The sequence below is a fragment of the Coenobita brevimanus genome, chromosome 40, assembly GCF_032717465.1.
Source record: "Coenobita brevimanus isolate Jiangsu-jjx chromosome 40, ASM3271746v2, whole genome shotgun sequence".
NCBI lineage: Eukaryota > Metazoa > Arthropoda > Malacostraca > Decapoda > Coenobitidae > Coenobita > Coenobita brevimanus.
In genome coordinates, this window is record NC_136993.1 from 52,926,337 (window position 1) to 52,948,294 (window position 21,958).

Genomic DNA, 21,958 nt, shown 5'->3' on the forward strand with positions numbered 1-21,958 from the left:
AAACTAGTTCCGAAATGTTCACTGATCCTACTGATGAAGGCACTCTTAGTGCAGATGAGACTTTGAACATTGGGGCAGAACAGGTTACAGCAATACCCATGGGCCCTCCAATAAATCCACAAAATCCTCTTAGCTCTAGAACTAATCTAACCACTTCTGTACGCACTTTTACCTCAGGCATGTTTAGCACCCTGCAGGCTTTTGGAGAGCAGGGGCAATATCATTTATTTCCTCATGCTCCTTATGCTAATCCTTGGGGCCTCAATACTAAGTGTTAGCATGCAAACACATGTTAATAATCCTATATGGCATGCACCTAATATGGCAACTACTAACCTAACTAATGCTATTGTACCTCAAACATTACCACCTTAGCATCAGTTGGGCACTCTCAGGGACTTCTTATTGCCCAGTCACTTTTGAACTCAGACTGTATAAAGGTGTTGCTTACAGCACAACCGACTATACAGTTAACTGGGGTAGATGACTATGCCATACATAGGTTCCTAAGAGACTGTGAGGCTCAGATACAAAGATTGAAGCTTGCTAGTGATGGGGAGAAAATTTGTCTTGTTAAGCTCATATTAAGCCAAATTACCAGGTGGCTGAAATGCTTGAGGCATCCATTTTCCAAACCAGACCCACTGCTTGGGAGTATGAGAGGTTTAAGGAATCCCTTATAAATACATTCAAAAGTGACTGTTATGTGTCAGACCCTTGGGTGATTAGAATGGTAAATAAGGCACAGCAGTATCCAAATCGCACTGAAGGCCAAGCTCATGCAAAGGCAGGCATGTGTTATGCGGAAGCTAGCAAAGCTTTGGTAACTTCAGGCTGAGGAGACATAACTGGGGGATTCTCTTATGAGTGTAGCTTGTCTCGTAGAGTACTTCCAGTACTTGCTTTGTTTGGCCCCTGCTAGATGAGATAGAGTCCTTAGGCAGGCGAAAAGACCTGAAATAGCCCTTCATTTCTTGAACTTCAAATTAAAAGCAAAGACAGGTGAAGGAGAGGCTGGAGGGACTGTCTGAACACAGAAACTAAACCCTGCTGGTAAGTTCTGTACTGTGTGCAATAAGGCTGGTCATCTGGCTAAAAGGTGTTGGAAGGCTAAAAAGGCGGCACGCGAGGCAGCCAAGGTCAACACAACTGCCACGTCTAGGTCTAGTACTTCTGCTAAAAGCAGTCGGGCAACAAACAACCAAGTAACCAGTCCACTACAGCAAAACCAGGCCAAAGCTACAGAGCCAAAGGTATAAAGGTTGTGTGTTATAAACGGGCAGTGTCCTCATTCCTCAGACTATTGCCCCATGTCATTGCCAATAGGGAGCAACTGGGTAACATGGCGAATTCGGGGGAAGCTCAGAGCCACATGTAGAAATAACCCCAAAGGTCATGTAGTCTGCCGATGCGTGTGGCAGCTATAAAACGATGGATTTTTGTCAATTCCTTGGATTACTGGGAAAGGCCAGGTGTCCTTGATCGTGGACACAAGGGCATGTGCAAACATTATATCTAGTAGAGCTTTAGAAAGCCTGAGACAACTGATGTCTCGAGCACATTGGACGTTATCAGCACCCGATGTGATTTTGACAGGGGTGACAGGGAGTAAAATGAAGATAATAAGCCAGTTACCGTTGACCAGGGTTGCCAGGTCTGTCCTTTTAGGGACACTCTGTCTTTTTTTTTTTAGATCAGGTTGTCCTTTTTGTTTTAAGCAAAAAAGGACAGCCTGAATATGTCCTTTTCTGTCCTTTTTTCAAAGTGCTTCTTTACATCCCCTCACCATTTACCCTAAATATATAGATGCATAAAATTCTATCGTGGAGAATGAGTTGGGCTGGAGACTCGATCAGGTCCAGTTCATGTCCGTTCGACAGGGATGGGAAGGTAACGACTCGACTAGGGAGTGCGTTCAGCGTTAGTATTGGTGTGTTGGTGGTTGGGTAAGGTTAGTCTCGGTGCTTACTTTCATTAGCTGTCCTTATTACTTTCGTTTGTGAAATTTCAGTCAGGAGGCATCATTCAGGTTTTATTACCATTACTGTTGTTGTTCTAGTAGTGTATACTAAAAACACTTGGAGCAGTGATTAGTCGTTACTTTTTCCAGAAATTGAGCGTACTGTTCAAAGTTGAGCAAAATGGGGAAATGGAAAAATGCATACAATAATGGTAGAACTTATAATATGTCATGGGAACTTGAGTTCAAGTGGCTTTCATGGCAAAACAATGCATGTTTTTGTAAGTGTTGCCAAGCGGGCTACGTCAAATATGAGAACATCAGCTTTTGAAAAGCATGAAAAAAAAAAGTAAAACACCGAAAACCTCTCAAATCCTTTATTAAAAGCATGAAAATTACTGATACCTTGAAGAAAAGTTCACGTGATCAAAGGAAACAACTCAAGGAATTTGAAATAAAGTTCAGTGTTTCAGCAGCTTGTCATTGCAGCATTAGATCAGTGAATCACCAGACAGAATTAATAGCCAAGTATGGTAAAGGTAGCATCCTTGAAGATGTCAAGCTCCATGGGACAAAGTGCATGAGCCTGCTGAAGAATGTTATTTCCGTGGCTTTATTAGAAGACCTGATTGATGACCTGAAGGATTCAAAGTACTCATTAATGATCGATGAGTCCACAGATGTGTGTTACCAAGTTATTGTGTCTGTGTGTGAAGTACTTCTCGAAGAGGGAGAAAAGAGTACAAACCTTATTCTTAGGCCAAATACCAGTTACATCTACAACTGGCGAAAGTCTTTTCAGTGCCATTAAAAAACTCCCTAAATGAGAATAAAATTGACATAAGACTCTGTATTGGCTTACGCACAGATGGCGCCAATAATGTCAGTGGTGAAATAAACTCGGTGTTCTCGGGGTTTAGAGAACTCAATCCTCACATTATATATGTTAAGTGCACTTGCACTGTGTTGTAAGAAAGCCTTCCAAAGTTCTGCCGGCTAATTTAGTTTATCTGATGTCTGAAATACCTCGTTGGTTTTCCTTGAGTGCCTTACGGCGTGTTGACTTTAAGAAGATATATTCCACAATGAACAATGGAAATGAGCAATATGAAAGATTTGTTTCGCCAAGTGCAACTAGGTGGTTAGTTAGAGAAAAATGCATAAGCATAATACTTATGCAGTGGGAAAAGCTCAAGGCTTATTTCTGTTCAATTGTAGATAAAAACTACAATGCACGCTTGATCAGAGTAATGTTGTGTGATGAAGTTAACAAACTGTACCTGACTTTTGCACTCCCAGTCATTCAAAATTTTGAAGCCTTGAATGCAGCATTTCAAGCTACGAATCCAGATCCTTCGAAGGTTTTTAGAGACCTTGAAGAACTGAGAAACTTTTTGCTACGGAGAATTTACAGAAATCCTGGTGAGCGGAAAAAAAAAAAAAATTGGATACCAGTTGATGGTAAACTTAGAGAAAAGTTTGAATATGATCTAAAGAACACACACTAGCTCCTGAGAAGAAGCTTGATATTAAGAACCAATATCATGAGTTTCTGGCAGAAGCAATAAAGCAGATTGTCAAGAGAACAAACAAAACTACCATGCAAATGAGCTATATTAAATACCTCAGTCCTCCGATTTGCCTGAGTCAAGTCAAGTCACGATTCAGTGATCTATCATTGGAACAGTTGGCTAAGGAGGAAAATTTTGATTCAGTGACAGTTGTAAATCAGTATGAACAAATTTCTACGAAAAGAACTCAAAGAGAGATTGTCATGGTATACGAGAACTTGTCTTTTTTGTCACAGACAAAGTGAATAGACTACTTGAATTCACTTTCTAGTTTTCTATGTATGTGCATCTTGGTTGATGGTTGCACCTTATCACTTGTAAAACCATATATTCTCATGAACTCTACCAGTTTATCTGTCAGTGTTGTTAAGTTCACAGCATGTGGCTCCGCAAACAGGGTTCTGCTGACACAGTCATATAACAACACATGCATTCTGTTCAGCATATTGATACATGACATCTTCTATCCATTTCAGATACAGATACATATTCACACTTCTGTTTTTCTCCTCTGGTGTAGTTTCGATCGCATGATTTGTGATAGTGGACTTCAGCAGCAACAAGTTCACAAGATGTGATGGCAAGGATTCTGTCATTGTGTTTTGCCGTGGCTGTATATCGGACCTTCTCATGTGAACGTAACTCTCTCGATTGCATCAATGGTTCAGTTGATTTCGACCTGTGGGAGGACTTGTTTTTCTTGCTACGGAATGTGCAGATCTGTTTGAAGATATGAGAATTACTTGACGATGGTTGTCTAGTGGATTTCTCCTTTTCTGCAACTGATACAGATGCTTCATCCTTACATGAGGCTTGTAGTCCCATCGACGTTTTCTTGTGTGTAAAGGACGAACGACGAGTTCCTGTCGTATTATAACTTGTCTTCGTATTCATCCTCCTCTAAAGTCAAGATTGGGAAAAAACCTGTGGAATTCTGCTGCTTTCCGGAGTGTCTGTAATGACTCTTTATCCTTGGGTTTGGTTACTTCACTAACTGGTACTGTCTGTGAACAAATAATGTAGGCCTTCTCTGTCCGAGGACGATTCTTCACACAGAAATGTACATCTTTATATTCCCGATTCACCTAATATACTGTCGCACTAGCCGTGTGTGTGTGTGTGTGTGTGTGTGTGTGTGTGTTTGTGTGTATTTTGGGCAGCCGAAACTACACATTCAAATAGTACCAAAATTGGCACAGAAATCGCAAAAAATTCGAAGATGTGAAAAAACTTGGTCCCATCACGATTGAAAAACTTTTACTATATTTAATGAGCGATCACATTTTGACCAAAAAAAAAAAATGCCGGTCCTGGCGCCCAGCATAGGATCTCTGTAGAAATTTTGCCCACAGGTGCAACTAAAGTATTTTGGACTTGCATTCAGACAGCTTGAGTTCCATTCCCAAAGCTGCAAATAACACGATCAATTGGTTAGCTGCAAAAAATCCAAGTGACAACGTTACTTTAAACAGCACATAAATGCGAGAGCCCTGAGCAGGAGCAAGTGCGAAGGGCCCGAAGGGCCCATGAGCACTTGTTTTAGTTCCATATTTGCAAATGATGCAAAATACATTTTGTTAAAAATTCATGAATACAGCTGTTTTTAGCCTTCAGAAAAAAAAAAAAAAAAAAAAAAAAAAAAGCTCTGTAAAAAACTTATAATACTATTCCGGACTGTTCATCATTCATTCTTGTTATGCCTGTGGGTACAATATTGAGAGAAAAAGTAGGCTTGGTTTGGTGCCCCAGGTTGTACCGGTACCAGTATCTTCCTCAGCTCAGGGACTAACTGCCACATCAACGAAAACGTGCCAGCCACTATACAATATCAGCGCTGGGAACAGTACGTGGTGTATAAAACGTTATAAATGCAAGAAATAACTACATGTTTTATTGATGCCTTTTGGAGGAAGTATTGGGGGAGGCGGTGGCTCAATCGGTAGAGAGTTGGCCTGCGGTCCTGACGGACCCGGGTTCAAATCCCGCTGGGGCAGGGAACAGTTTAAGGATTTGAATTTCATAAAATCATACTTTACTGATCTACCAGAAGGCCCGCCGATATGTCGTAAAAATACCCCAGCTAATACCAATACACCAGTCCTGTATGAGACAGCCCTAGCATGTATTCAATATGGACGGTGGGTGTTAGCGCCGAAGTGGTGACATGTAGAGGTGTGCGGTACGTAGGAGGACTACTGGGCCTTGAAATCAGGCTGTGAAGCCTATGCCCAGAGTCGGACACATAAAAAAAAAAAATAAATAAATAAAAAATAAAAAATAAACTAGGAGCACAATTTGCCTTGGAAAGTTGAAAGTATTTGGAAGATCATAAATGCAAATTTTGCTCTCTCTCTCTCTCTCTCTCTCTCTCTCTATATATATATATATATATATATATATATATATAAACTGTTCCTGAGAGTTACCTCTAACCCAGCAAAAATAATATTACCTGACGAGCTTTTCCAATTACCCGAGAGAACTCCACCTTAGTCTCGTTATCAGTAAGACCTTCCAAAGACACGTCGAACACACATACAACATGCGGCAGTTGCTGGTTCAACTGGAATAGGGAAGAGAGAAGTATTAATATTATATGATGAATACCACAGCCATTCCGCCTATGATGATGAAGTGAGGTCAAACAAAAGTAATATAACTCGAGTCTAATAATCTGTCCTTCATTTAGCTCGTACTACCTCCAAATGATATATTCATTTTGGAATAATCGTTTAGAGCTGTACTTCGAACCTCTGCTGAAATGAATAATATCGTGTGGTAGACCCCTTTCTCGGTGATGACCAAACGAGATGCGTGGAACCACTGACTGACTCACTTTTTCATTTCTGCGACATTCGCGGCCTTTCCTCAAACTTTCTGTCTGTTGAACACCACCTGTTCTCCTCTAAACCTCAACTTCACCTCCACACCGAGACCCAGCACTCTGAGGTTACTGAAAGCGAACCCTTTTCTGTATCCTCCTACTCTCTCTTTACTCGTTTCAAAGCCAACCATGGCTGATATGTTTATGTACACAACAATGTATCTTGCTCTCATGTTCCTGAACTTGAATCATGAATTCTCTATTCCCAGGCTTCAGCTAACCTGTCATTCTCTGACTAAATATATCGTTCTGTGTATTTATACCCTAATTCAACCAACTACGAGTATGAAAAATTCAACGACAATTACCTTCCAAGAGGGAAAACATCCTATTCATATCTCTCTTCTCTAAAATCTCCGTTATAGGTGATTTAAATATTCACAACCACTTTTGGCTCTCGTTTTCTTTCACTAATACACTTTGTGAACATGCTTACATTTTTTTCTATCCTTAATGACCTACAGCAGCTTGTACAGCAAGCTACCATTATCCCATATTACCATGGAGAGAGTTCCAATATACCTGACGTCTTCCTTACAAGTACTCCTTCTGCTTGCTCGTTCAATCTTCCTCCTCTGCCGGGCTCATCCGAACAAAACCTTATCACCTTTACCCGTCCTGTAAGGCCAGTGGACCCTCCCAAGTAACGGTGGCTATGGCACTTTGGACCTGCTTATTGGGAGCCCCTAAGACAGTACTTCTTTTATTAATCCTAGAATGATTATTGCATCCATGCCAGAGAGTGTGCATCAGGCATTACAGAGGTACTTCTCTCGGGCATGAAAGCATACATTCTTTTCTCGTATTCTGTGATTAATGCAAAAAACAAAAACTTGACTTATCATGCTTGCTCTATTGTTGTCCACAAGAAGGAGAGGGCCCACAAAAGGTATCAGAACCATCCTACCCCTGATTTTTATCTCTTTTATATTTGTGGCCGGAATGGTGCTAAATCCGTTCTTCACTCTGCTAAAAATAAATTTATTAGTACCAGTACTAATTGCTCTAAGCTCACCAACTGAAATTCCTTGCACTCCTTCTGGCACATCGATACAAACCTTACTATCAACATTACATCTTCCCCTTTTCTACCCTGATGGCTTTGTAGCAGTTTCAACTACTCTTAAAGCAGAACTCTTCGTTCAGACTTTCTCCTCCGGGTAAACCTTACAGGTTTCCGGTGTTGTTCCTCGATCACTTCCCCCCTCTGATTTCCTTATGGCTGAAATTAGTATTGTTTCGATTGATGTATTTTCTGCCACCACTGACCCCAACACTAACAAGGCATATGGGCCTGATGGGATCCCTCCTGTTATCCTCAAGATCAGTGCCTCTGAGCTTACACCCTGGCCAGGTAAACTCGTTTGCTTCTGTTTGTCAACTTGTACCTCTACTTCCTGTTAGAAGTATGCTCACAACCAGCCTATTGCAAAGAAGGGTGACCTTTCCCTTCCCACTATTTTTTTTTTATATGAGGAAGAAGGAACCAAAGGCCACAAGCCCGCAATTATTGTTCCTTCCAAGAGAAAAACAAAATACAAGAGAAAGCCAAAGTCAAGATCCGATCATTTCGAGATGCCTGGACACACTGCATTTGAAAGACTGGAGATCATAGGAAGCAGGAAATACAGACAGAGGAGTAACGGTTAACTCTTGCATTAGAGAGTTGGACAGAAAAGGGATGAGAGTTTGCTGCTAGACGGGTGCTATGCGCATGTCATAGAGGTGGAGGAATGCATACAGACAGTTCAGAGGAGCAGTGACTACTGAAGTAGCGAAAGAAAAGAAATAAAGATGCAACAGTGCAGCGAAGAGATAGAGGTTGAAGGGAGTCAGTAAGAGGGGGAGAGTTAATGAGATGAAAAGCCTTTGACTCCACCCTATTGAGAAGAGCTGTATGTGGGGAGCCTCCCCACACATTAAAGTTGTAATTCACACAGGGGCGGATAAAACCCCTGTATAAAGTCAACAATTGTGCAGGGGTAAAGAAGGAACGGAGTCGGCCTAGCACACCTAATCTCTTGGAAGCAGATTTTGCAAGTGATGTAATATGATCTCTCTAAGATAAGTCCCGAGTAAATGAAACCGTAAGCATGTTCAAGGATGATGCAGGATTAAGCCGAATATTACTGATCATTAATGGGTATACCTGGGGAAGATTTTGTCGGGTTCATAGGTGTAAAAACTGAGTCCTTGGTGCATTAAAAACAACAAGATTATTATTACCCCAGTCAGAGATACGAGCCAAGTCAGACATTAGGTGTGCCATAGCCTCATCCATTGTTTGCTAAAGTAACTGCTGAGATGGACGTTGCGGGAACCAAATGGAAAGGTGAAGGGTGAAGTCATCAGCGTATGAGTGGATAGAGTTAGTTGTACATAATAAAAGGTCATTGATGAATAAAAGGAAGAGAGTTGGTGATAGGACAGAGCCCTGAGGAACACCACTGTTGATAGATCTAGGAGAAGAACGATGGCCATCTACAACAGCGGCTATGGAACGACCAGAAAGGAAGCTAGAGATGAAGACACAAATAGAAGGATAGAAACCGTAAGAGGGCAGTTTGGAAATTAAAGACTTATGCCAGACTTGATCGAAAGCCTTTGAGATGTCAAGTGCAATGGCAAAGCTTTCGCCAAAGTCCCAAAAGGAGGATGACCAGGGGTCTGAAAGGTAGGTGAGAAGATAGCCAGTGGAGCATCCCTGACGGAACCCATACTGACGATCAGAAAGAAGATTGTGATGGGAAAGATCCTTTAAATTTTTTCTATTAAGAATTGACTCAAAAACTTTTGAGATACAGGAGGTTAATGCAATTGGACGATTGTTAGAGGGTTGGGAATGGTCACCCTTCTTTGGGACTGGCTGAATGGGAGCAAACTTCTAGCAAGAAGGAAAGGTACAAGTTATAGACAAAGACGAAAGAGTTTGCCTAGGCAGGGTGTAAGAACAGAAGCACAGTTCTTGAGAACAACAGGACTCCATCAGGCCCATATGCCTTATTAGTACTGAGGCCTGTGATGGTGGAAAATACATCAGCTGAAGAAATTATAATGTCAGTCATGAGGAAGTCAGAGGGGGGAAGTGATGCAGGAACAGCACCGGAATCACCTAAGGTGAAATTGGAAGAGTCTGAGTGAAGAGATCTGCATTATCAATAGAAGAAATAGCTACAGCGCCATCAGAGTAGAAAAGAGGAGGGAAGGATGATGAGGTAAAGTTGTTAGAAAGGTTTTTGACAAGGTGCCAGAAGAAGCGGAAAGAATTCGAGTTGGAGAGTTGAGAGCATTTAGTATGGATGAAATTCATTTTAGGAGAAAGAAGAACAGACTTAGCACGAGTCAGGGCAGAAACGTATAAAGATGTGAGTCAGGGGTGGGTTGGCTCCAGTACCTTTTACAGGCCCTTTCCTTGTTGCAGACAGCATTAGAACAAGTGTGATTAAACCAAGGCTTTCTTGCATTAGTCAAAGGATATGAGAAAGGAATGTTTGCTTCCATACCCAAGAGAATATCTTCCATAATGTGCAAGGCACACTCAGATGGCTCCCGGCCATGGAAGCAATATAATCATTCCAGGAAAAATCAAAGAAGTACTGCCTGAGGGCCTCCCAATCCACAGCTCCAAAGTGCCACAGATGATGTTTCTTTGGAGGGTCCACAGGCTGTACCAGAGAGATAGGACAGGTTAAGATGATAAGGTTGTGATTGGAGGAGCCCAACGGAAAGAAAAGATTAACGGTGTAAACAGAAGGATTAGTTGTATGGAAGAGACCAAGTATGTTGGAGCTCTCTCCAAGGCAGTCTGGAATATGGGTAGGGTGCTGTACAAGCTGCTCTAGGTCATAAAAAGGTGTAGGCTTCTTCACAAGGTGGATCAGTGAAAGGAGAGGAGAGCCAAAGGTGGTGGTGAACATTGAAATATCCTAGAATGGAGATTTCAGAGAAAGGTTAAATGAATAGAATGCATTCCAACGTAGAAGTAAGATAGTGAAAGAATTTTTGATAATCAATAGAATTAGGAGATAAGTAAACAGCGCTGATGTATTTAGTCAGAGAATGACAGGAAAGCCGAAGCCAGAGTGTTGAGAATTCAGAAGAATCGAGTTCCGGAACACGAGAGCAAGATAAGTCATTGCATATATATTCACAACAGCTACCTTTGGCTTTGAAATGAGTATAGAGAAAGTAGGAGGATACAGAAAAGGGTCTGCTGTCAGTTGCCACAGATGGCTGAGTCTCAGAAAAGGAAGGTGAGGCTTAGAGAAGGAGAGGTGGTGCTTGACAGGGCGAAAGTTTGAGGAAAGGCCGCAAATGTTTCAGAAATGAAGAAGAGAGTCAGACAATGGTTCCAGGCAGCTCGAGTCATCAGCGGGAGAGGCGCGGATGGTGGGGGCATTTATTTTCCCCCCCTCCTGGGGACTCCAAGGCCACGTGTTGAGCTGCCATGATTTTTTTTTTTTTTTTTTTTTGGAAAAGGAAGTGTAGTATGTACTGTGCATGTAGTTTGGTGTTGGTAGTTAAAGAAACTTGTATTGGAGAGCATACTGGCCTACTCTCTCTGTTACTGACACACTGAAAACGTTCAGCAAAGGGGGATGGTCAGGACCTAGTCTCGAGGGCTGATGAAGCAGGAGCTCCAGCTCTCCCTGTCAGAAGCCTTCCATCCATCTTCTTTTCGACTGTAAGTATGGGTTCTACAAGGGGTGCTCCACCGGTGATCTTCTCTGCTACATTTTCAAGCTCATGATCTTCCTTTCGAGAATTTGGTGAAAGCATTGCCACTAAATCTGACATGTCAAAGGTTTTTGACTGAGTCTGGCATAAATCTTTAATTTCCGAACTACCCTCTTACTGGTTCTGTCCTTGTATCTGTGCCTTCACCTCTAGCTTCCTTTCTGGTCGTTCTATAGCCACTGTTGTAGACAGCCACTGTTCTCCTAGAGCTGTCATTAGTGTCGTTCCTTAGGGCTCTGTCCTATCACCAATTCTCTTTTTTCTATTCAGCAATGGCCTTGCAAGCTGTACACCCACTAAAATAATTATCAGCATCCCATGCTTAGATACTCTGGAAATTCCGTTGGAACGTTAGCCGTGAATACGCAGAAGAGTTGGTACACCTGAGTCTCCCCTCCTTCAATCTGTCCGCCCCTCCATCCCCCTCCCCATCTCTCACTCTCTCTTTCCTTCCAGATATGTTATATATCCCATACCTTCATATGGTGCATAACGAATTATTCAGAACAGTGGACATTAGGCTCGAAGGAAGATCTCAAAAAAGCAAAGCATTATCCACTAGATAATATGAGTATAGAAATCAAAGTGCTGTTTGTCTGCTGGACACCCATCGTATTCGAGGTTACCACCTCAGGATTTTCTTCCACATTATGATACAGCAACAATCATCATTCACGTTTTAAGAATGGGCTGAAGACAAGCTATTGGCATAACTGTCCAGTTTATACAACACCCCATGAACAGCAAATGTAAAGTATATACGGTAATATAAACCACAGTAATGGCTCGAGAAAGTGGTAGTGCATGGATTATAAAACTGAGAATAGTATATCACCAGTTTCACGAAGATGATAACATCACAGGTGGGCGATCAATAGGCATCTATTTTAGGATTTGCTTTTACCACAGGCGGTTCTCGATATGCATATAATGTGAGGAGTGTGTTGCCTACAAAACTGCATCAGCTTGGGCAATTTGGGCTTTGAGTGAGCAGTGTGAGTTTTAATGTTGGGTTGGAATCTGATAATTTTTATGGACACTATATTGATACTCAAACTCTCTAAATAACATAAAAAACAATGATAATTAATATACAAAACAAATCACTTAGTAAGCAGTGCCACGAAGTTTGGGATGCGACTATAAAAACGAGCCTAAAGTTCAGCAAATCCAGGATACCGACCAGGCACACCAGCTCAAGAGTATATTTTCAGATCTCTCGTCCACGATGTAATTCTTTGTCATGCTTAACCCCTTAACTGCGGGGTTGTTGGGAGTGTGCCGTGGGTGTCCTGCAGGGATATTCGCCCTTCGACTGACTTTTAAAAAATATTACCCAAAAATCAGTTATTGGTCCTAGAATATTATAATTATAAAAGCCTATGGCACATACCTTCAGCTTTCTCGTGGGATGTTTGTTGAGCCTTCATCGTCTACCGTAGGACTTGTGGAGACTTCTGAAGTTGGGTAACGAAGTCTCCACTTTACATTTCCCGATACCCAGTAATATGGTTACCACTCCCTGATATTATAACTACAAACACTATTCTATGAATTTCAGGTAGTTTGGAATCCATATTCCAAAAAAAACACAGTGAAAGCAACGTAAATTACGAGCGCATACGAGCTTTCCTCCCATGCTGGTTCCCCAATGGTATTCTGAGGTGGAGCTGTCATATGTTGTTTATAAATACACTCACACTTTATATTCCTGGTACTTTATTACACTTATTTATATATACAGTATTTATCTATAAGTTTCAGTACTAATAATTTATTTTCACTCCAGGCATTCACTTTCTCGTTCTGTAAACTAGTGTAGAGAGCGAAGCTGTCACTTTCACTTTCATTACTCCCAGTAGTTATACCTGCTAGAGCGAAACTTTCAATTTTACTTTCATTACTCGTAGTATTTATACTCGTATTCTTAGATTACTACTTATTTACATTTCTTTTTACATTCTTTATTTTATTTACATTATTTACATTTCTATTTTATTTACACTATGTTATGCACTGTCACTTGCAGTAACTTATAAAACTATTTTCCATTGTTCAGTTATATTTACATTCATTGCTTTCACTTGCTCTTTACACATTATTTACATTTACCCTTACACTGTTTTAGAGTCACCAGAAAGATCGTAGCCACTGTCCATCATTTTCATTGATAAATTAGCCAGTTCACGTTCCACAGGTAGAGGTCACAGGGCCCTTTGCATGGGGCTAAAAAGCGGTGGAATTGGACGGGCGCGAATCTGATGTGGTTTCACCTTGAAAGACGACAGTAAACTGAATGCTGTGGCCTAGGGACAGTAAAGAGTTGCCAGTGTCAGCGTGGTGACAGTTGCTAATGTATACACTATGAAATGATTGGCAGGAAATCTAGACAATACATAATAAATTAGGTAAATCCAGGTGAATGGAAATATCACCTAGGCTTCTCCCTTCCTTTCTTATATATATTTTTATTAAGAGAACAGGTCATATGGCCTTTTTCAAGGGGAAATAAACAGGGAAAATTAGCGAACGAGTACATGTGAGATCTTGCCAGGTGATAATTAGGCCATTCCAGATGTATCACTGTATCAATTACCTTTTCTTCTTCTTTTCTACGTTATTTGGTATAAGGATATGGCAAAGGGCACATTTCAATGGATAAAATGAGTGGAGAAATCCATTCAGGATTTGTGTAGCCCAGCGCAGCTGGTCAGGCGGAAGGAGAGGGTAATGGAGGGGAGGTAAGGAGGGGAGTCAAGGACAGGAGAAAAATGGCTAAATTGCCAACAGTGGATGGGAGTAGAGGTGACATTAGCAGAACTGAGTATAGCTGGACAGTGGTAGTACTGATAGATGATACAAGCCACCACTTGAAAGCCCGGGCAAATTCAAAATAACACAGAATCACAAAAGTGACACCCCACAGTATGATCCCTTGCTCTCGAGCTTTACAAAAGTGTTGCCCCGTGGTTAATGGGTTAAAGAGTGCTGATAATTTTTTGTAGTGGATGTACAGACGTCGGAATAAGTTCGTTTCCTTTTCTGAGGACTAAGGTGTTTGTAACACTGCTCGATGGAGTGCTATTCCCTCCTCCTCCCTTCCTCGTAGTCCCACACTCCCACCCAACCCCCTAACTTTTCTCTCTGACCCCATAACCCCACCCAGTACCCTCCATACTCTTGCTCACAGCCAGCTAGGGGTTTCTGTACATCAAGCACCTCTCTAATTACGTGTAGTCCAAACAACTAATAAAGGAATAGTACAGTATATATCATAAACCAAGTTAGGAGAAGGCTTAGTACACTGTGTCTGTGTGTGTGTGTGTGTGTGTGTGTGTGTGTTCTTACCTAATTGTATCTTTACAGGAATGAGTCAAGCTCATACTGTCCCGTGTCTTAAACCACATTTATCGTTCATATCCTTAAATTTGTGAATTGTTTTGGCACACACTATTTCATTCAGTAGTGCATTCCATTGATCAATTGCTCTGTTTGGGAAACTGAATTTCCTTACGTCTTTATCACCTCTCTTCTTATGCAGTTTTTTGCAGTGTCCTCTTGCTGATGCTTCTCCATATGTTAAGTAATCATTTATGTCTATTTTCTCCTTCCCTGATATGCACTTATATGGCATTATCATGTCACCTCTTTTCCTTCTCTCCTGTAGTGTTGGTAGATTCAGTTTATTTAGTCTTTCTTCGTAGCTTAGGTCCCTTAAGCTTGGTATCCATCTTGTAGCGGCCCTTTGAACTTTTTCAATCTTGTCTATTTGTTTTTTGAGATGAAGACTCCAGACTACTGATGCATATTCCAGGGTTGGTCTAATGAATGATGTTATTATCCTTCTTAGCATGCCTTCACTTATGTATGTGAATGCTATTCTCATATTTGCAAGCAGTGTATACATGTTCCGTACCTTCTCGCTGATGTGGTCAGCCGGAGATAGTCTATTATTGATAATCACACCTAGGTCCTTCTCTCTTTCTGATGTGTATAGGGTTTTATTTCCTGACTTATAATCCCAATCAGGTCTTTTTCCACTTTTACCAAACTTGATTATATGACACTTGTCCACATTGAATTCCATTTGCCATGTATTACTCCATTCATGAAGTTTATTTAATTCTTCTTGTAGCTCTTTACAAGAGACTGTGTTAGTAATTCTCCTTTGTATTTTTGCATCATCTGCAAACATATTCAGATAGCTCTCATTTCCAGTGTTACTGTTTATATCATTTATATACACTAAAAACATGATTGGTGCCAGCACTGAACCCTGTGGTACTCCACTAGTCACTTCTTCCATGATGAGTAGTTTGCTCTTAGTACTGTTCTCATTTCTCTTTTTTTTTTTTTTGAGAAAATCTTGCATCCAACAAAACAGTTTGCCTCGAATTCCTCCTTGATGGTACAGTTTCCATTAAAATCTTTGGTGTGTGTGTGTGAGAGAGAGAGAGAGAGAGAGAGAGAGAGAGAGAGAGAGAGAATAAATCTGCTATGATTAAATGTTGCAGTAGTAGACACCTCTTTTACAGAGAGAGAGAGAGAGAGAGAGAGGAATTACAAGGAAAAGTTAGGATCTTAATGACTATGCAGCCCCTATAGTGGAGATACTTCTTGTTGCCTGGGAATGCATATCCAATTCACATTAAGTGTAAGATCCAGCCGATGAATCCCTTAAACTTCCCTACTGTAGAGTTAACACCGTCGATGTTGAGTCAATTCCATGTGGAGAAGATCTTGCATGTGAAAAAGTTTTCACGTATTTCTGCTGGTAATTTTTTTGTCATTTTGTAGTGCCATAATTATAAGTAAAGTATAAGTTAGTATAACCTAGTATAGTAAGTGTAATCTTAAGCTTAGATAATGTTGTACATATAGTTCGCACAATTCCTGTCTAATTGTTGTGCTGTATTTAAGTTTAGTCTTAGCTGATATTCATAATGTGAGCATGATTCTGATATTGAGAGTACTAAGTCGAGTATTGGTGCGAATATGATTAATTTTTATATATATGAACCAGCCATTTTCAACAAGGACGTATATCCACGGAAGTTTTGGTAGGGATTAACGATCGCTAATGTCTTCATACTCTAATCAAGAGATTCACATGCTGAAGTTAATGGCGTTCCCTTTCTGAACTATGTAGTGGTGGATTGAGAGTTTTCTTTTGATATGATTGTTGATGATAGTCATATGTGAAGTGTGGAAATTCATGTTATTGGCGTCGTGTTGACAGTCACGTAGGCACATGAACCAGAAGGGAAATAAATTGTCCGGATTCTTATTTGTTTTGGCTTCGTTATGATTAAAGTTGCTGTACGCCTATTACGATAATTTTAAACACCGTAAGTCATTTTTACTACATATGTCAAGTGCAAACGTAGGCTGTCTCTCATATTCTTTGGAGATCTTAGAAGAGGCAATAATATTACAAGGTAATCAGTTAAAGTTTAAGCCGATTCGCGCTAACTGTAATGGATGAGTATAAAAGGCGGGGAGCGGCGCCAAACAGACTGCAGCTCCTCTCTCTCTCTCTCTCTCTCTCTCTCAGGTTACTGCCAAACTCTCATCACTCCTTCCCCCTTTTTCTCCCTAGTGTAATAAGTCTTCATATAAGTCCGTGAGTTTAATTGGTGATATTTCCCCTGATGCCACTCGTACTGAATAATGAGATTGCCATTCCCCTCTCTATCGTTCACAGATCGTGCATTCGAGCCACTCCTAACCTCTCACACTAAATAACACCCCCCCCCCTTTGTTAGCTCATGTAATCAAAGCGTATGTCGGCTGGTCCATTTGAATACTGTTCGTTTGATTATTGTATCTAGGTTGTATATAATTCCTGAGTTATTGGTTAATTTATTGGTAGTAATTTTTCAGTGTTTCTTCCTGAAGGGTCCATCAGAGACCACGGGATTAATATATCCATGTGTAGCAGTATTCTTTGAATATTAATTTAGTGTGCAAAAATTCATATTTCTGAAGATATAGATCCTAATTATATTTTGTTTGCTTTGTTTCATTCACAGTTCGAAGTGTAATCTGTTTTTCAGTTATTAATGCTTAATAAATTTTAGGTTAAGTCATATCGAGTTTGATTTTTGCTCTCCTCTAAAAAGTGGTGCAGACGAGATTGAGTGGCTCGCAAAGGGCACTAATATCTATCTGCTCACACGCTTTCAAATAAGATCATGCTACCCCATTTCCCATAATCAAATAAGATCACGCTACCCCACTTCCCATAATCTTTAAAATTCTAATCGTTACACTGGTGACTAGATTATCATCATTACACTGGTATAAAAAAAAAAAAAAAAAAATCCAGCTTTACACGGGTGGCATTAGCAGTGGTGGCCAAAATTTTCTTTCATTACAATTTACAGCTTCCAACAATGGTTGCGTGCCGAGTCCGTGTTAAGAGTAAGCAACTTTCTATGTAATGATTGTGCAACCCACTCAGGTTTTAAACACTTTAATGAAATGACCTCGTAGTCAATGAGTTTCTACTCAAAAAGTCCCACAGCCTCAGGTGAACCTGATACCTTAGTCTCCTGAACTCTTTTTAAGTCAACATATGTCTTCTTCACGTGACCAAAATTCCACGGCAACTCAGGAAGTGGCCGTATTAAGGAGATATAGACTGTGAGAACAATCTCATTATTCATACAAAGAGAGAGAGAGAGAGACTTGGAATGGTAAGAACAATTAGGAGAAATACTGGTAAAAAAAGCGAGTGAGAGAAGAAATTGAAGCAGTGAAGAAGAAAACACGCAGGTGAAAAAAATGGAACAATGTTAAACGAGTGACAAAGGGATGGAAGTACACACACACACACACACACACACACACACACACACACACACACACTCTCACACTTTCTGAATATTTGTCGACCCATCTGTCTGTGCCTGTCTGTGTACTGCCCCCCCACCCTCTCTCTCTGGATTCTTTGTCTCATCCTCAGTTTCCTTTTCCCTTCTTCCCCTTTCTTTATAGCTGTCTGCTTAGTCCTTACCTTCCTCCCTCTCTCCTTTCCTTCGGCTCTGTCCCCCTCTCTCACTCCCTCCTTCCCACACTCTTCTTTCTCCCTCCTTTGTCATACTTTTTTCATCTGTCACAAATTATCACCTTTTTTTCTTCATTACTTCTCTGTATTTCTTTACTTGTACTAAATCCATTTCATTACTGCTGTCTTCCCCCAGTAATACTGCATGCTTTTTCTCTGTCTCCTGTCTCCGTCTCTCCCTGTCACCCGAAATCTCTTCTTTCACTCCGCTCTTCCCACTGTCTTTCCCTCCCTCTCCCTCCCCTTGTCTTTCCTTCTTAACATCCCCCTCCTCTTTCTTGCCTTAAAAATTAGCCTATTTTCTTCCCAGCCTAAATCTTTACTTTCCGCAAATTTCTCTAATTTCTCTGTTTCCCTTCCTTTTTGCTTTGAATGTTACATTCGTTCTACTCAGCCTCAATGCTTTCGTCTTATCCGACTTAGTTCTTTCCTTGCGTCCTTGCCAGAATGACATACTTTCTTCATCCTCCCTGTTACCTTGCCTCATTTTCTAATGTTTCTAATTATCGCTCTCAGTATTTCGTTCCGTAGCTCTGTTTCCCACTTTCTTCTTTTGTTATCCCTATTTTTATGTTTGTTATATTCCCATTTTCTCTCAACTGTCCTCCCATTTGTCTTTACTTCCGTGTCTCCCGGTCTTTCTATACACATCTCCCTTTTCTCTTTCTCATTCACACTGCTTGTATTTTTTTTTCACCTCTCACTCTCTCTTCTTCTCACTCTGACTCTTTTCTTAGCTCTCGTTGTTCTCTCCTTGACTTTCCCCTTCTTATTCTCTCCGTAACTGTCCTCTCATTTCTCATTTTTCCACTTGCCCTCCTTCTCCACGTGTCGCTCCGTGTCTTTTAACTCTCTCTCTCTCTCTCTCTCTCTCTCTCTCTCTCTCTCTCTCTCTCAGTGAAGTAAACCTTTTCCTAACATGGTTTATGATATATACTGTACTATTCCTTTGTTAGTTGTTCGAACTACACGTAATTAGAGAGGTGCTTGAAGTACAGAAACCCCTAGTTGGCTGTGAGAGAGGGTATGGAGGGTACCTGGTGGGGTTATGGAGTCGGAGAGAAAAGTTGGGGGGTTGGGTGGGAGTGTGGGACTATGAGGAAGGGAGGAGGAGGGAATAGCGCTCCATCGAGCAGTGTTACAAACACCTTAGTCCACGGTAAAGGAAACGAACTTATTCCGACGTCTGTACATCTAACCCTGACTACTCATATGCGATGACTCCACCCTTCACCTTTCCATGCGCTTCTCATTGCGTCCATCACAGCAGCTACATCAACAAACAAAGGATGAGACAACGACACACCCAATGTCTGACTTGGTTCTTATCTGACTGGGGTAAAAGTAATCCTGTTTTTTCTTCCAAATTTCAGTTCTTACATCTTTGAACCCGTCAGAATCTTCCACAGAAGTGATCTCTAATTTTTAAACAATATTCAGCTCAGTCTTTCAACATCTTTAAACATACTAGAGGTTTCATTCTCTCGGGATTTATCTTGGGAAGATCATATTACCTCTCTTGTAAAGTCTGCTTCCAAGAGATTTGCTTTGCTAAGCCGACTTCGTGCCTTATTTACCCCTGGACAGTTTTGACTTTATACGCAGGTTTTATTTCTCCCTGTGTAGAGCACAACACCCATGTTTTGGGAGTCTCCCAACATACAGCTCTTGTCAGCAAGGTGGAGTCAAAGGCTTTTCATTTGATCAACTCTACTCCTTTTACTGGCTCCCTTGAACCTCTGTCTCTTTGCCGCACTGTTCCATCTTTATCTGTGTTCTATCTTATTTCAGTGGTCAGTACTCCTCTGTACTGTCTGCCTTCACCACATCGATGGGCACGCAGCATCCTTGTAGCAACAATGCCTCATCCCTTTTATGTCCTACTCTCTAATGCAAGAAATAACCCTTACTCCCAGGTCTTCATGTATGCCACAGGTCAGCTCTGGAACTATCTTCCTCAGTCTGTATTTCCTATTGTCTATGAGCTCCAGTCTTTCAAACGCAGTGTGTTCTGGCATACTGAAATGAACAGGTCTTCATTTTGGCTCTTTGTTATATTGTTTTTGCTTTTTGGAGGGAAGAATCTTTTGGGCTTCTGGCCTTTGGTTCCGTCTTCCTTGCATAATGAAAATAATAAAAAATATAGAAAGTCGACTGTGGATTCAAGGAGGTTTATTATGCAGTACATACAATTTAATATGGAATAACTTTTCTACTGGGCATTAACTACCCAGGAGATAGTTACCGGAATACAAGTTGTTGGTGGACTTACTGTGGCACTAGAAAATATGTCTCCTTTGCTGGTTATGGTGCAGGTAGGACAAAATGGGGGCGTTGCAGTTGACTGAAGAATATCTTTTACCACTCCTGCTATTTTCTCACTCCTGAGATTGCCTGAGGAACAGAAATTAGTTTATGTGACATCCGTTGCTAATCTTTAGTATGCTCATATATGTATTTACCCCATTATCATATATTACCAATAATTACTTACGATTAACTACGGGCAGTTTAGCTGCAACGGTGATCACAACTACCATGAGGAGCTGGTACATCATCACTGTAGCTGACTGGATCTGTATGATGAAACAATATTATCATCACCTCATTCTACGTTACCACATTGTACAGTATAGTTAACCTGAAGAAAAGTTCGACATGCCGTAAGATATGATATTGTTGTCTTATTTTGCTGTTGTTTTAAGCCACATCCATTACCTTTATTGTATTAACAACATGAGCATCATTGTAATGATCCGTCATGAATAATTAATTCATTCGAGTAGAAACAATAATCAGTAGAAATGTTTTCGAGATTGCTGAGAGAGGAAACTGTGGATGCAGTCTGACTCTAAGGACTCCATGATATAATTAAGGGAATGTGGTGTGACAATTTTTTATCGACCGAATTTAGAAGGCGGAGTGATTATTTTTTTACCTGTATGTGTGTGTGTGTGTGTGTGTGTGTGTGTGTGTGTGTGTGTGTGTGTGTGTGTGTGTGTGTGTGTGTGTGTGTGTGTGTGTGTGTGTGTGTGTGTGTGTGTGTGTGTTCCCATTATATCTCATGAACGGCTGGAGCTGTCAACATGAAACCTTCATGGTATCAGGATATGGCGAAAATCTTGGCCGAGTTCGAAAATGGGCACTAGGAGTCAATGTCAAGGTCACCAAAATGGCTGCTAAATGTCAACTAGTTTGTATTGCCCGCCTTTAGCACCTTTACATATTATGAACGGTTTGAGCTATCAGCATGAAACCTTCAGGGTATCAAGATATGGCCAAAACCTTGGCCTAATTTGATAATTGTCACTGGAAGTCAACATCGTGATTAAAATGCCTGCCAGAGTTCAGCTAGTTTTTATCGCCTGCATTAAGCATGTTTATATATCATGGATAGTTTGAGCTATCAACATGAAACCTTCAGAGCATCAAGATATGGCCAAACTCTTGGACTTGGCCAAGATCACATTCTGGCGGGCGATTAGCACTCGGCTCCCGAATGCTTTTCTTTCATTTTCAGTATGTATTTGCTAATTCAAGAATGATGGAATTGCCAATGATCATTTGTTATCTATTAATGGGAAAACTTTTTATATCAAATTTGGATGGGATAAGTTTGATAACTGCATCGTATGAATATTGCATACAGTACAAACCAAATTTCATCTGAATAGTTGTTGCACAAGATTTGCAGTACCTGATTTAACATCTGGTAATTTTTTTATAATGATTACATA